Below are 15,292 nucleotides of genomic sequence, written 5' to 3' on the forward strand. Positions count from 1 at the left end.
CTTTGCCCCTAACCCGCCGGATGACGTCGGGCAATTCACTTATCTTTCCTAAGCTCAGTTTCCTTGTCTATGAAATGGGGGTAATATTAGTACTCGCTCAGGAGATTTAATTAGATGAGCGCTCAGAAAGTTGGTTGTTATTATTTTTCTTATTATTATTCCATTGAATATCAGATCCAGAAGGAAGGACCAGAGGACACTGAAGGCTGCAGAGGTGGCCTGATTTGGTTAAGACATACAGCAAACTGATGCTTCTCTCTCTACCCCTTCTCACGACATCCCTCAGAGAACCAAGAGGAATTTGCTCACTTACTCCTGGGCTCAGAGGTCACCCACCTTGATTTGAAGCATTCAGATTTGGGGACTTTGAAGGGGACTTGCAGGGGTGTCCATGCCAACATCAGACATTATCAGGAGGCCATTTGTTCATGAGTGCGCCCCCTCCAGTTGGGGTTGGCACTGCCCACCGATGATGCCACAGCCACAGGGCGGATCATGGCCTCTGCTTGCTGTCCATCCGGGAGGCAGGGACTGTGGCTAGGTTCACTGTGGACACAGCCTGGACCTTGCAGGGAGAAGGACCTTGCTGCCAAGTAGGCAAGGCACTGCGTACTCCCCCTTCTCCAGCTGGGCTCAGCAATCTGGCCTCTCCTCAGCCCAGCCCGGGGGCTCCGCCTGCCCACCTGGCTGCCAGATGGAATGCCTGCTTCTACAGGCCCCAGATGCATTTTCCCTGATGCCCTTCACTCTCCCTGATGCTGGGGAAGACCTGGCCGGCCCATCTGGAGGGTGCAGGCGAGCACTGGGCAGGGGGATAGGGCACGGCCTCTCAACCACAGCTCAGGGACACCTTAAAGGCTGCTCTTTTCTCACACTGGGGAGGGGGCTGCGTCAAGTCAAGAAGGCAGGCCCCAAGCAATCTTTAAGCGAGGGGTCTAAGATGTGTTTTCAGCATTGAAAGGGAGCCCAAACTGCATTCAGAGAATAACAGCAACAGTAACACCTGTCGTTCATTAAGTAGCCCCCTCTTCTCGGCCCAAATCATACATCATTCCAGGCACTCCTTGCAACAGCTCCTCCTGCACTGGGCAGTTGGCGAGGATGGAATGGGAAGCCGCATCATAGCAGAGGACCTGGGAAGGAGGAGTTTACATTAGGGTTCGGGGGTACAAGAAGCTGCCAGCTAGTTCTCTGCCAAAGTACGAATGGAGGTGCCCCTTGCAACAGGCCTTCCTTGTTCAGGAACTTTTCCCTTGGCTGGAGCAGGGGAAGCATCTCCTTCTCGGCTCTGCAAACACAAAGCCAGAAGGCCCCTGTGGTCCTGGGGAGGGGTGTGGCAGGACTTGCTGTGGCCTGACAAAGGCTTATCCCCCTTCCCTTGGCGGTCAGAGCTGGCCTCTGAGATGTTGGTAGGAAAATCTGCAAGGGACCAGAATCCCCCATGTTTAGTGCTATGTCTTGAAGGTGGGGATAACCCATCGCCCAGAAAAGACACCAAGGACTGCCCCACTCTCCATGGGTGAGGGGAGGGTTTGAAATGATCACCCGGCTCGGCACAGGGCCTGGGAGACCGGTAGGACGGCTGGTTCTGGTTCCCCATGTGGCCGAGGCTAGAAGCCCTTCTTGGCCTGGCATGGTGGTTTGCTTCAGGGCCGATGGCCACAGGTGTGAATGCAAGTCTAAGGAAGCTGTAACCTTGGAGCCAACCCCCAGAGATCACAGGAGCACAGGCTCCACCACCAGGGAGGCCAGGGGTCCACGAGGCTGCGCAGAACATCTCTTCAACAGCGCCCCGACATGGCAGCAGCAGGAGCAGTAACACTGATGGCCTGAGGAGGACTCGTTGTTCCCTTCCTAGGATTGGAAGCAGGATTCTCTCTCTGGACAGAGAACCTCCTGGGCCCGTTTGGACAAGGGCAGGCAATGGCTCCAATCCAGGTGTACTGGACCCCCATTAAGTTGAACATGTTGGTACTGAGCAATTAACTGGAAAATGAAGAGGCTTGTGACCCATACTCCCATACCAGTGCAGAGGGTGATTCTGGTTACAATGTAGAAGCTGCCTACCTCCTTGGTCCCTTCTAACAGCTCTTCAGGCATAATTATGCACATCAAACATATGAGGAAATTGAGGCGTCAGGAAGTCAAGAACATGTGCAAGTTCACACAGCGGGTCAGCGTTGGACCTGGGACCGCTATCACCTCTTGTCAGTGCCCCACGAGATAAGAGCAGTAACCTGAGGCCACGCAAGGGCCAGCTCTTCTCCTACTGGCTCTTCCTTGTCCTTCAGATCACGACTTAAACAGCCCTTCTTCAAAGAGGACTCTGAGCCATACAGCCTAGTGGGTTTCACCCCATCATTTTCTACACATCAGGACAGTATTTCTTTCTTTCTTAGAATATTATCCAACATGTTGTAACATTATTTTTATTCATATTTTTACAATTCCCTTTGGTCTCTGAGGAAGACAGATGCCCCACGAACACCACACTGTGTGTTAGGCTCCCTGTTGAGGCCCAGAGCTCAGCACAGTGCTGAGCACATAGTGGGGACCCAACGGATGTTTGTTGAATGAACGATTGAATAGATGAATAATGAGAATTTGAGGCATGTCCTCTTTGCATGGGGTAAAATTCGGGAGATGGTCACGAGGGAGAGGCGAGGACTCAGGGAAGATACAGGCCCTGTCTCCGAATCCTAAAGGGCTGTCCTGGAGCAATAGGAGCAGGTGGGGTGGGAGGCACGAACTTAGAGTCACTTCAAAGCAGGACTCTCCGTGATGGGGGGACCTGGGCCCCTTGGGTGGTGGTGAGCTCCCTGTCCCTGTGCGTACAAGCTGGCCCTGACTACCTGTCCCTGCCCCTCCCTGAGCAGGTTCAGAGAAGCCTCCAGCTGTGGGTAGTGGAGGCCTGTCAGGCCTGGGTCGTGGCTACTCAGGGACTCAAAGCAAAGCAGCTGAGGGGGCTCCCAGGAGGAGGTGAGGTTGCGGGGTTTCCTAGGGGATTATCAGGAGCAGGGATCTTAGGCAGACACAGGGGTCTGTCTGCTGAAACTTGCTCAGAGCAGCTTCCTGGCTTCCTGGCCAGATAACCGAAAACAAAATAGACTGGGGCCTGGGCCACTGCTACAACCCCTTTCTACAAAGAGGGATGGGGCACGCAGGAGCAGGCCCCAGGGCCCTGAGTCATAGAGGGAACCCGTCACATTCAGAATGGTGAAGATTCTGGCCTCGGAACCTTTCCGCGTGACGCCTGTCTCTGGCCTCAGGCTTCTCATCTGCAGACTGAGAGCCCGCTGGGCGTCCCCACCGTCCCTGGCCAGTACTGGGGAGAAGGGGCCATCGACACACCGCCTGGAGGGAAGACACGCTCTGGACCCAGCCGCACCAACTGACACATACTAGCTCAGACCTGGGCGGGGCGCGGTAGGGAGAGATCAGCAGGTGCTTCAGGGAGGCAGGTGGAGGGGTCCAAGCTCTGAGCTCTTCCTCTGCCCTGATTGGGGAAACTGACCACCTAGACGGGGTGGGAAGGCAGCCAAGAAGGGCCCAGCCTGAGGTGCTGCGAGACTGGCCAGCGGCACCTGGGACTCTGATGTCTGGGTTTCCTGGAGGAAGTGTGCGTTTATGCCGTGCTCTTGTGCATCTGCATGTACATATTATATGCGGATCACCCATCTGTGTGTTTGTGGATGTGAATCTCTACACTCGCTTGTGTGTGTGTATGTTTCTAACTAGTGCCATCTCGTATACGTCTAGGCATGTGTGTGCCCTTATGTGTGTGTTTGTGTTTCTAGGTGTACATGGAAGTGCAAGCGATTGCGTGAGTTACATACATTCATTCATTCATTCCACAAATATTTATAGAGTGCCTACTATGCGTCTCATGTTGTCCTAGGTGCTGGGAATAGAAAGATGACATTCAAGGTCTCTTTCCTCATGCAATTTACATGTAGTTAAGAGACGGAATAAATGAGTGAAGAAACAATCTCAGATAGTGATCACTGCCATGAAGGAAAAAAAGCAGGGTAATTAGAAAGGGAGTGACTTGGGAAGGGTTACTTTATACAAAGACGTCAGGAAGAACTGCTTAGAAATGCCCATTCTCAGGCCTCAACCCAGACATCCTAATTCAGAATCTGCGTTTTTAACAAGACTCTCCAGGTGATTTGTATGCTTATCAGAGATTAAGAATCACTGGTTAAAATATACCTGACATGGAAGAAAAAAAGGATCTATAGGTAAATGCTACAGATCTTCTTCTGCTACTTGTCTTGAAAAAATAGTTGGTCTTTATCAATTTCCTCCTTCCCTGGGCAGATTCTTTACCCACTAAGCTCACCCAGTCATTCCTATCTGAGACCTTGGAGGTCCTGCCCACCCGGGGCTGCGGTGGTCTTCAGTTAACTTTTAGCCTAAGACAGTTTCCATCCCTATTACTCCCTGCTCCCCTGAGTATGAGAAAGCTGATCTCCTCCTGAAAGTCAGAATCACTAACCCCAGTCGAATTGTAACCCTTGTCTGCTTGTTTGCCCGGGGACGTACGGAGTTTTCAGCGGTGAGCTGGCATCCTCAATTTCCACTTGAGTCCTTCGGTGGGAGCATTCCTTCCTTGGACACTAACACTTCTAAACCCCGTTTGGGGAGAGAGTCATAGGTGGAATCATGAATGGCGCCACCTCTGCTTCTGCTCTTTGGTTCCCCTAGCCACGCATTCTAGCTCTGGGAGAAATAGCACCACGTATAGTTAAGAGTGTATATGGCATCCTATAGGATGGGCCCCTGACATCACAGTGTTTTTTAATTCCATTTGGCTCTGGAACTAAGTTCTTCATGAGGTCACCCCATAATTCTATAGGGCCATCTGCTTCTGGGCAATGGGGTACCTGGTATGATCAATGGATTCAACTAGCTTCAGTCCATTGGCTTAATCTCTCTCTGTAAAATAAATCCCCGGTCTATAGCAATGTCATATGGGACACTATGACAATGGATGAGGTGCTCAGTGAGTCTACAGATGCTCTTGCTGGCAGAATTATGGCAGACAGGGAAAGCAAATCCAAATCCAGAATAGCTATTCCAATGAGGAAAAATTGCTGTTCCCTTCCATGAAGGAAGGAATCCGATGTCACCTGTCTCCCACCAGGTGACATCCATGGCTGCTTCATCATTAAGCCCTTTGAGCAGGCACTGGGGTGACCAAGGAAAGAGACTAATTGGCATCCACAATGAGGTCATCCTGTCCACCTGTTCATTAAGGCCCTCCCTTCCAGAGTCTTCAGGAACTTTCGGTGAGTGCTCCCATAGGACATAGTATCCTTATGATGCTGGATCCACTCTGAGAGTCCAAACACATGCCCCTTCCCCAAGCTCCCCTTTTGCCAATTCTTCAGTCTTGTCTCTTCCAAGTCCCTGTCCATCAGGCTGAATCATTTGCCACTTACCATGAATCACTGTAGAACTTAGGCCTTCTGTTCTTCCAGACCAAGACAGTGAGATACACCAAAGTGCTGCTCACTGGGAGGACGTCCCTATTCTGTCCTTCAAGGATACATCTAAGTGGGGCTATAACATCACAGCATCCCACTTCCAGCTGGTGCTGGCATGACGCGCAGAGCCATTTGTTAACCAGGCTCAGAATGTTTTCTCCTCAACTAACTGGCCGTAGGGAATTCCTATGAGAGCACTAAGTGTAGGCTGAGAAAGAAATAGCGAACCACCTGCCTAGGCAACATACTTGTGCTTTCAGGACCTGCCTGAGTCCAGACCCATTTACACCATCTCCATCAGATGAAGGGGCATTCTTGGGCATGCTCAATTTAATGACTAGGCGGACCAGAGAACATGGCAGGTATCTTGGACTAAATAATTACCTCATAGTCTGTGGTCAGGTGTTCAGCTTGCCAAGGGGCAAGCAAAGAACTGTTTCTCCAAAGGTGAATAGTCATTTGCCAGAGAAGACATGGCCTTGCTCCAAAAATGAAGGGGCTCTAACTTCTCCTATCCGGTCTTGCCAAAGACTCCAGACAGCATCGCAATCTGCCACAGACACTTCAAGCACCATTGAATCTGATGTATCCTAAAAGCTTAGCTTGAACTCAACCGAGATCCCATTGAAAGCTTTTCTGATCACCCAGGAGATGGCTTGAAGTAGATCCAGAAATGTAGTATATGTTACCTCTAAAATCCAATCAGCCCACCGAATGAGGGGCCCCTTTCCTACGATCACGGATGCGAAGCTTAAGAATCTAGGCTTCGTTTTGAAGGAGGCATAGTGAATTTCTCAGGCTACTATTTTCCCAGAAGTTTCACTGGGTTCCCTGTATTTTCTCAGGCTCTTCTGCCCCCTGCCTCCCCAACTCCTGGAACACAACTGTATTTCAAGATACCCGCCATTTTCTGATCTCTAGGTCTTATCAGCCTGATGTCACCAATGTACTAAACTAGTGTGATGTCCTAAGGGATGATGAAATGATCAAGGTCCCGTGAACTAACTTGCTAGAGAGGTAGACGTAAGGTTGGAGAGCTGACACAGCACTGAGGCAAGATGGAAGGTGGACTGCTGTCCGCGCCACGAGAAATCTAAGTACTTCTGGTGTTCTCTGATTACTAGGATAGAGGAGGGGAAATATTCTCCGGGTGTCAGATATGTATTAATTTGTTCTGGTTGTGAGATCCCACTTGGAACACTGTGGAACTGTAATTGGAATCGCCACCTGATTAATTACAATAATCCACTTTCGTTTTTTAAGATCCATCTTATACATGGGCCAAACTAGAAAGTCAAATGAAATCACTACCCCTGCACCTTTCTTTAACAGTAGCTTTCATCTTTATGATTCCACCCAAGAAGTGTTGTTGCTCTGACTTACTATTTTGATGTGGCGTGGAAACCTACAGTGACTTTCGTTTGGCCGGTCCACGCTCCGTGGATCAGGGAGCCAGTGCAGCAAATCTGCCAATCCTGAGGGTATCTAGTCTAACAATGCACTCAGAACCTGGGTAAGTAACCACAGATAGTACTGCTGTCTGTCATGGAGCAGACTTGTCAACATTCCATGTATCATCTGATCCCTGTAGACCCCCACCCTAATTGGTACATCTCAGGAGCAATCTGGGTCTTTAGGAATTAGCATCAGTTCAGGGCTAGTGTCTACTAATTATCAAAAGATTCAGGATCTTTGCAAGTACTCTGTTACTCTGAAAGATGGCCACAGACCCCTTTGGGGAAGGACAAGGGAAGCTTTAAGGAATTAAATTATTATTTAATTTCTTCATATTGCAGAGTGTTTCCTCAAGGGGCCCATTCCTCCTTCATTCCACAGACTCCGGTCCTGCCTATTGACTGGGCGGGGTACTGATGAGTTTTTACCGTAATGGCTCAAGTCATTTTCTATTCATAAGATGCACATCTTTTTTATCACGTGAATCAGTGTCGGACCTTAGTGGGCTCCCCATCTCTTTTGGTCTTAAACCCATGATCATTAACCATGTCCAAAAAAATCCTGTAGTTTGGGCCATTCTGGTTACTGTGAGGCTCTGCTCCCCCTAACGGTCACCACACCACCCAACCTCTGACCTTCAAGTGCTACCACATGGCCTCTGTCACGCTAAGATCCTCCTATTTCCATCAAAATCAAGGGCCCATTCAACTATGGCGCCTTCCACCAGCATGCCTGGCCCACAGAGAGCCGCCATTGGAGGGGTTTTTCAAAGAGGTTGCCACTTCCCTCATCTATGACTTTTTTCCAAGGTTTTCATGAAGGGAAGCTTTTCCGGGCTCTCTTAGGGGTCTGAGTTTGGGTGGGAAGACACTTCTTTCTTCTGAATTTCTTACATCAAGACCTTTCTTTCAACCCCTCAAACCACAGCATTGAATCCAGAGCTCAGGCAGGCTCATCCACATTAGGAAATTCATCCAGATTTAAAATGGATATTCCTCTGGGAATTCACCCCGAAATGGACTCCCTAGAATGTTGCTGAGATGAATTAGCAAAACCTTGTGATTCTGTCAGTGAGTAAACTTTCTCCTCCAAGGTTTGACTTCATCATTGGTCTCCAGGAACATGCTGGAAACCGATCCTGTCATAAGCCAGAGGGACAATGAGGAATTCTGGTTTCCCTTTGCGAGAGAACACCGTTAGGCAGGACAGCCTCGTCTGATGGGGAAGCAGGGCCAGTCTGGCCAACATGGTCGACTCTATAGGGTTTGGGAGTCTGGACTACTGAGTCTGTCATCCTCGTGTGCACTCCCATTTTGATTCTCAATTCTCACCCTATCTGGATTAATTCCTTAAATTTTATGTAAGAACCCTGCAAAAGTTGAGAATTTAACAAACCTAATTTAGCAATCCACCGCAGCAAACCAAGCGTCTGGTTTTGCACTGTTTCTGCCCTGTCTTGATAAGAGATGAGAGTCTTGTTCCTGAGTCATAGGAAGTTCCTGAGTTTCAGTCCGTGCCCTGAGCTAAGGCTCTAGAGATTGTTGGTCATTATTTTCTTTCTTAAGCTATCCAGTGCCATAAACGACATTCCATCCCACAGTCCTTCAACTCCTCCTGCCCTTTATTCTGCTCTATGGCACCGCTCCTTCAGGTGTCGAACTCCTCCCTTCGCTGGATCCTTCATTTTAGATGACCACGGGACACTTTAATTAGCTGTTTCAGCACTGGGTACCACGAGCTTCGGGGTCCCAGCCCTTGTACTAGCTGCTATTTCTCTGCCTTCAGCCCTAACTAGGGCAGTAACTAATCCAAGATTCCCATGGTCCCCTCAGGGTCTCTGCCTGCACCCCAATTTTGGCACCAGTATCTGTACCAATCAGAGTCCCTGTTTGCAAACAACAGAAAGAAACTCTGGTTGACTTACGCTGAAAATAAACGTATTGGACAGGCATCAGGGAGTCCCAGACCCTGTGTGGAAGCGGGAGGACCAGGCAGGAGCCAGAAGAGAGAGCCGAGCCCCTCCTGAGGGAAGAACAGACTCAGGAGCCATTCCGGTGCCATCGCCACCAGCCTTGCTGTTCTACAGCAACAGTCCTCGCTGACCCTGCTCCGTAGGTCATTCTTTCTGTCAAGGAGTCACATCTGTGTGTGTGTGTGTGTCTGCAGGTGGGAAGCAGGAGGAGTCTGGTGAGCTGCTCTCTCTTATGGGTTTTGTGGGATAATGGAACCAGCACTAAATTAGAAGTGACCGACCCCAGGCTAGAGTCCCAGCTCCATCACCTGGCTCGACCCAGCTATGTGACCTTGAACAAATCACTGAACTTCTCTAGGTGGGTCTCAGTTTCCTCACCTGCAAAATGGGGACAATATCCATTCTCCCAGCCTCACTGAGGTGTGGTGCTCCCGCGGCATCCCTTCTTACACTGAGGACTTAGCTCAACGGGTACTGAGACGTTTATTTGTGAATTATACCAATGACGTCTGTTCCTCCAGTAGACCGTAAGTTCTCTGGGGTCAAGGACTCCTCCACCTGCTCAGTGCTGTTTACTCAATGCCTAGAAAATGCACGAAATGTACTGTGGGCCCAACAAATCTTTGTTGAATGAGAGAATGAATAAGCTAAGGGGTTAGGAAGAGCTTTGTAAACTGTCAAGGGCTGTGCACGTGTAAGTTGCAGTGCTTTGGAGCCAGAGACACCTCAATTCAATCCCACTGTCGTGGGACGCCAGGGTCTAGCTGAGTGACCTCAGTGACAAGGGGCCCAGCCCTGGGCGAGCATGGAGTCGGCATGGCAGGCAGCCAGGAGGCTGGGTTCTGGCCCCAGCTCTGCCCTCTCTCCTCTGGGCAGGGAGGGTGTGGCCAGTGACCATGAGGTCCCTCCCAAGACAGACACTCAGGGTCTCTCAGATGCCACCACTGAGTATCCTACAAAAAGGAGGCTGTTGTGTGTGCTAATGTGTGGGGACAAAGACAGCAAAGCCTGGGGCCAGCCTCACACCCGACAGCCACAGAGGACGGTCCGGCCTGCGCGGGAACTGGGAAGACAGGGACCCAGATGGGCTTGTGACCCTGGGAGGGCCTTTTCCCTCTCTGTGCCTCAGTTTCCCACCTGTAACATTAAGACTGTTGGGGATTGAATAAGACACCCACAGCAGTGTGTGTATAGTGTACACCCGGTAAACGTTAACCATGGCTATTATTATTGTTGTTGTTGTTGTTGTTGTTACTATAGCCCCTGGATTATACATATTCACACAAACTAACTATCTTTTAGTGCAAAATATACGCCTTCTCCTCTGTCCGTCTGTCTCTGCCTGAGATGTTCTTTTCCTTTCTCTCTCCCTCACTTTTTTTTTTTTTTTTAAAGATTGGCACCTGGGCTAACAACTATCTCCAATCTTCCTTTTTTTTTTTTCTGCTTTATCTCCCCAAACCCCCCCTGTACACAGTTGTATATCTTAGTTGCATGTCCTTCTGGTTGTGAGATATAGGATGCCGTCTCAACATGGCCTGATGAGCGGTGCCACGTCCACGCCCAGGATCTGATCCCTGGGCCGCCGCAGCGGAGCACGCGAACTTAACCACTCGGCCACGGAGCCGGCCCCTCCCTCACTCTTGTTCAGTGTCCTCTCATCTTTCTGGACTCAACTCAGGGAAAGCCACCCAGTGTCCCCTGTGAGCCCCCACTGTCCCCTGCACACCAGCCTCAGGAGTGCACCCCAATTTTGGCACCAGTAACTGTACCAATCAGAGTCCAGAGACAGGTCTCCGGCTGTCTGGGAGTTGTCTGCCCCATCCCTACCCTCCAACTCCTCCAGGGCCGGAGCCGCGCCTTCTCATCTGTAACCTCAGGACCCACCCAAGGCCCAGCACACAGTAGGTGCTTAGGAAATGAACGAATGAATGAATATCTGTTTTCAAAACTATAAAACTGATCTATGTCTTTGTCTATTTGAGGACAGAGTCTGAAGAAATGAGCTCGACCAGAAATGCAGAAAGGCTGGGTTAAATGCCTTTGCCATGAGCTCCTGCCAGCCTGGGGCCTCTTCTTTGGGCCCTTTTCTTGGTTCATCGTTGAACATAGCTTCAAGCGATCCTGTGGAAGGTCCTCTACCCCAATAGATGGTCAGCTCCCTGAGGGCAGGGCCACGTCTCTGTCTGCTTTCCACAGCATCTGTGGTCCCTAGCACAGAATCTAGAATTCAGTAGATGCCAGATAAGTAGGATCATGGATCCTTGAACCCTCTGTGGCCCTCGTCTGTGTGCTGGGTTTTGCATATGATGATGCTCAGGCTGATTGTGGGTTAATGAGCTCATGGTGTGATGGAAAGAACCTAGTCTGAGATTCAGGAGTCTCAAGTTCTAGTCTTGGTTCTGCTGTGTGACCTTGGGCAAATTATTGCCCTCTCTGAATTGGTTTCCTCACCATAATAGGAAGGGACTGTGTTATGAGAGGTCAGAGCAGGTTCTTCCCACAGGACTGGTCCAGGAAAACTTCCTGGAAGAGATGGGACCTGTACAGGTTCTGATGGAACAGCAGGACTGAGTGAAGTAGAGTGAATGGGAAGGCATTCCAGGTGCAAAGAACGGCAGGAGCAAAGACAGGAATGAGCAGAGCCTGTGAACTACATGTGTGGCTGGACAGAGGGTGGGGGACGGGGCCCAGGGCAGACAGGAGGGTAGAGAGAAGGAATGGTGGAGAGCGGGGACTAATTCCCCCTCTCAAGTCAACCTGAGTAGGATCTTCGGTCCCTTTCCTGAGAACACTGGCCCAGCTTGAAGGCGCCTTAATTGTAGGCCCCTTAATTACCCGCCTGCCCAGTGCCACCTACCTCCGGCGCGGTGGGTTGATCTCCCGCTTGCTCCAGGAGCTGTCCTGTTCACAGTCTGGCCTGCCTGTAACCAACAGCTCCCTCATCAGATAGCAGTGAGGACGAGTCCTGTGGGGATCCGAGGCCCCTGCCGCCGCCCGCCACCCTCCGTTGCTGGGAAGATGCTATCACCACCCAGGAACGCAGAGCCCAGACCCCTGCCCCGTTCCCAGCGGCTTTATCTAGTCTGGGATCTTGTGTCTGGCTGTGCCATCTCCTGCCCTGTGCCATCCCTTGCCACCCCCAGCCCCACACACCGTCCTCCAGAGCCGGCTCCTCGGGCCTAAAGGGCTGTCAGGCTTGGCGACTGGAGCCCCTTGGGGCTGATGCTGGGATCTTGGCCAAGGGATGGGTGGAGAGGCTGGGGTGCACGTGAAAGATGCAGCAGGCAGAGTTTGCAGAGCTAAGACTGAGTTGGGCTGGAACCTGCTGCCAGAAAGAACCAGGATCCCTAGAGCAGTGGGGTCTGAGGGGCAGGGAGTGAAGGTCTCAGCCTCAACACTCAACCTGCCCAGGAGGCCCAGCGTCCAAGCAGTGGGGAGAGAACGGGGCAGGTGAGGCCAGCCAGGTATGGGGCACCCTCCCCCTTCCTCCCTACACTTCAGCCACATTGGCTTCCTTTGGCTTTCTCCTTAATTCCCAGTTCATTCCTGCCCCAGGGTCTTTGCACTTGCTCTTCCCTCTACCTGGAACCCTCTTCACCCTGCTCTTTGCGTGACTAGTGTCTTTACTTCTTTCAGACCTCGGCTCACACATCATTTCCTCAGAGAGACTGTCCCTGACCACCCACCCCCAGTCACTCTCCACTGTGTCACCAGTTTTTATTATTTACAGCACGTGTCTGAAATGATTGCCCTCACTTATTTGTTTCTCTCTCTTTTATCTCTCTCCCCTGCTGGATTACAAATTCCCTGAGAGCAAGGACTGTGTGTGTCCTGTTTGCAGGGTGGCCCCAGGTCCTAGCCTGGGGCCTGGCACATAGTCTGTGCTCAGTAAATATTGGGGCCCCATGTTCTGGCCCTAAAAGTCAAGACAATTTGTCTCTTTTCAAATACGTAGGGTGCTTCCCGGCTCCATGCCTTGGCATATGCCATTCTTCCTGCCTGGAGTGCCCTTCCCTTGGCTTTTACCTGAGAAGATGGCTTCAGCACCCAGTTCGAATGGACAGGGGAGAAGGCGGTTCCCCTAGGGGTCCTCCCATAGCGCAGGTGTCTTATAAAGACAAACCTCTTGTCGAGTCTGTCCACATCTCCACCGTCAAGGAGCGTATTACCTACCGAGCTAACTTGCTCCGTTATTTGACAAGCGCCATTAGAAAGCACTGTCTTCTTTCGTGAGTGGTGGCATGCTTCCTGCCGACTGCAAGGTCACAGCCTCCTGAGAGAGGGGGAAGTGGGAGAGGTGAGGCGCGGGGATCAGAGACACAAGAACTGAGTGGACCCTAGTTGCTGCAGGAAGTTGGTGACAGAGGAAGCTGGCCCAGGGGGTAATGAGCTCCCCGTCAGTGGAGGTATTCTTTCCCAACTGTCTCACTTTCCCTACCTAGGCCCCAGCTTCTCTCTAGGAAGAAGGGAAGCATGCCTTCTCCCCAGGTCCCTCCTCTGCTGGGTTTAGTAAATAAGCCTGCAGGGAAGTTTTTGTCTGGGTCTAACGTCAACACATCTTTCTGTGCCCAGGCTGCGATCTGGAGAGTAGGAAGGCAGGAGCAAGGTGATGAGGTGGCGTGGGGAAGAGCATTCTAGAGGGTGGAATGGCATGTGCAAAGGCCAGCAGAGGAAGTCCAGGATGGCTGGAGTGCAGAGTGAGAGGAAGGTGGCCTGTGAGGGAGGTCACAGGGCCCAGGCGCTGCAGGGGCTCCAGCTGAGGCACTTGATCTGTACCCTAAAGCACAAGGGAGCCTCTGCAGGGTTTCCAGGAGGAAAGGGCACGAGGGTGTGGTCCACATCACTGGTTTCGGTGTTGGGAAAAGGTTGGAAGGGAGCCAGGGGAATGTGGGACCTGCCAGGAGGCTCCTGTCCCAGTCCGGGTGATGGTGGCATGGACAAGCATGGTGCCAGCGGGTAGTCAAGGAAGGAGAGGCAGGAAAGGGATGTGTGAGGATGGAGTCTCCTGGGTAGCACTGGGACATCAGGGACAGGCTGGGAAACGGGGTGAGGGAGAGGTTGGGCAGCCACTGAGATGCTGCACTGTGTGTCAGCAGGGCGGCCAAGGGGCTGAGCTTGAGGTTCTTTTGAGATACTGCAGCTCAGAGAGCTGGAGACCCAGAGGGGAGGGGGTTGTGAGGTGCAACCCAGACTGTGTGTAGCTGCAGGCACGAGGCACCCCCTCTGAGCTATACCTGCCCTATAGCTCCTTTAACACAGCAGGTGTCATTGCTCCCATTTTTCAGAAGAGGAAACTGACGCTCACACTGGAAAACAGTTGCCCAGGCTTCCATGATGAGGACGGCAGAACCAAGGTTAGAACCAGATCTGCCCTCCCCGAGTTTTACCCACTTCAAGCTGCCCCAGGACGCCTCCACAGCTAGAGCCCAGGGGAGACAGCAGGACCCCCACATACACAGATGGGGCTGCAGGGAGCTTGTTAGCATCTGATGGGCACTTGGCGGGAACTGCCCTCTGCAGAGGAGAAAAGGACAAGGAAGGCAGCCAGGAGGGGAGCAGGGACCTGCACCTTGCAGTCAAGGCCACTGAACTCACGGTCCTTCTGTGCACCACACAAAAGGGTATGACCCCAACTTTGCACTAAGCCCTCTGCTGGACCCTTCAGACGCAAGAAGGGGTGCTACTGCCCCATTTTACAGCTGAGGAAAGAGAGGCCCAGAGAGAGGACAGTCACAAGGTGAGTCAGTGGCAGAGTGCAGAAAGGACCCAGGAAGGTCTGACTCCAGAATCCCAGCTTGCCATCTCCAAGAGCTGGAGGGGTTCAGTGAGTGGCTGATGGAGGCAACCAGGGAGAAGCCCTGGGCTCAGGGGCCACTCCTTCTATCCCCCATCCCCCCCTCAGTGGGCCCCTCCTTCTATCCCCCATCACCCCCTCAGTGGGCCCCTCCTTCTATCCCCCATCACCCCCTCGGTGGGCCCCTCCTTCTATCCCCCATCACCCCCTCAGTGGGCCCCTCTTTCCTTCTATCCCCATCACCCCCTCAGTGGGCCCCTCCTTCTATCCCCCATCACCCCCTCAGTGGGCCCCTCTTTCCTCTATCTCTCATCACCCTCTCAGTGGGCCCCTCCTTCTATCCCCCATCACCCTGTCAGTGGGCCCCTCCTTCTATCCCCCATCACCCTGTCAGTGGGCCCCTCCTTCTATCTCCCATCACCCCCTCAGTGGGCCCCTCCTTCTATCTCCCATCACCCTCTCAGTGGGCCCCTCTTTCCTTCCATCCTCCATCACCCCCTCAGTGGGCCCCTCTTTCCTCTATCTCTCATCACCCTCTCAATGGGCTCCTCTTTCCTTCCATCCCCCATCACCCCCACA

General features: G+C 52.0%; 1 long non-coding RNA gene across 1 annotated transcript in view; it reads right to left on the minus strand.

The window, feature by feature from the left end:
* The window catches only part of LOC106847833 (uncharacterized), a 52,469-nt gene that overhangs the window by 24,547 nt on the left and 12,630 nt on the right, over positions 1 to 15,292 (minus strand). The window contains exon 4 of the long non-coding RNA XR_006527830.2: positions 1,048 to 13,192. This is a non-coding gene — a long non-coding RNA (uncharacterized lncRNA). The remainder of the gene's footprint in view (positions 1 to 1,047; positions 13,193 to 15,292) is intronic.

This window comes from Equus asinus, chromosome 5 (assembly GCF_041296235.1).
Source record: "Equus asinus isolate D_3611 breed Donkey chromosome 5, EquAss-T2T_v2, whole genome shotgun sequence".
NCBI lineage: Eukaryota > Metazoa > Chordata > Mammalia > Perissodactyla > Equidae > Equus > Equus asinus.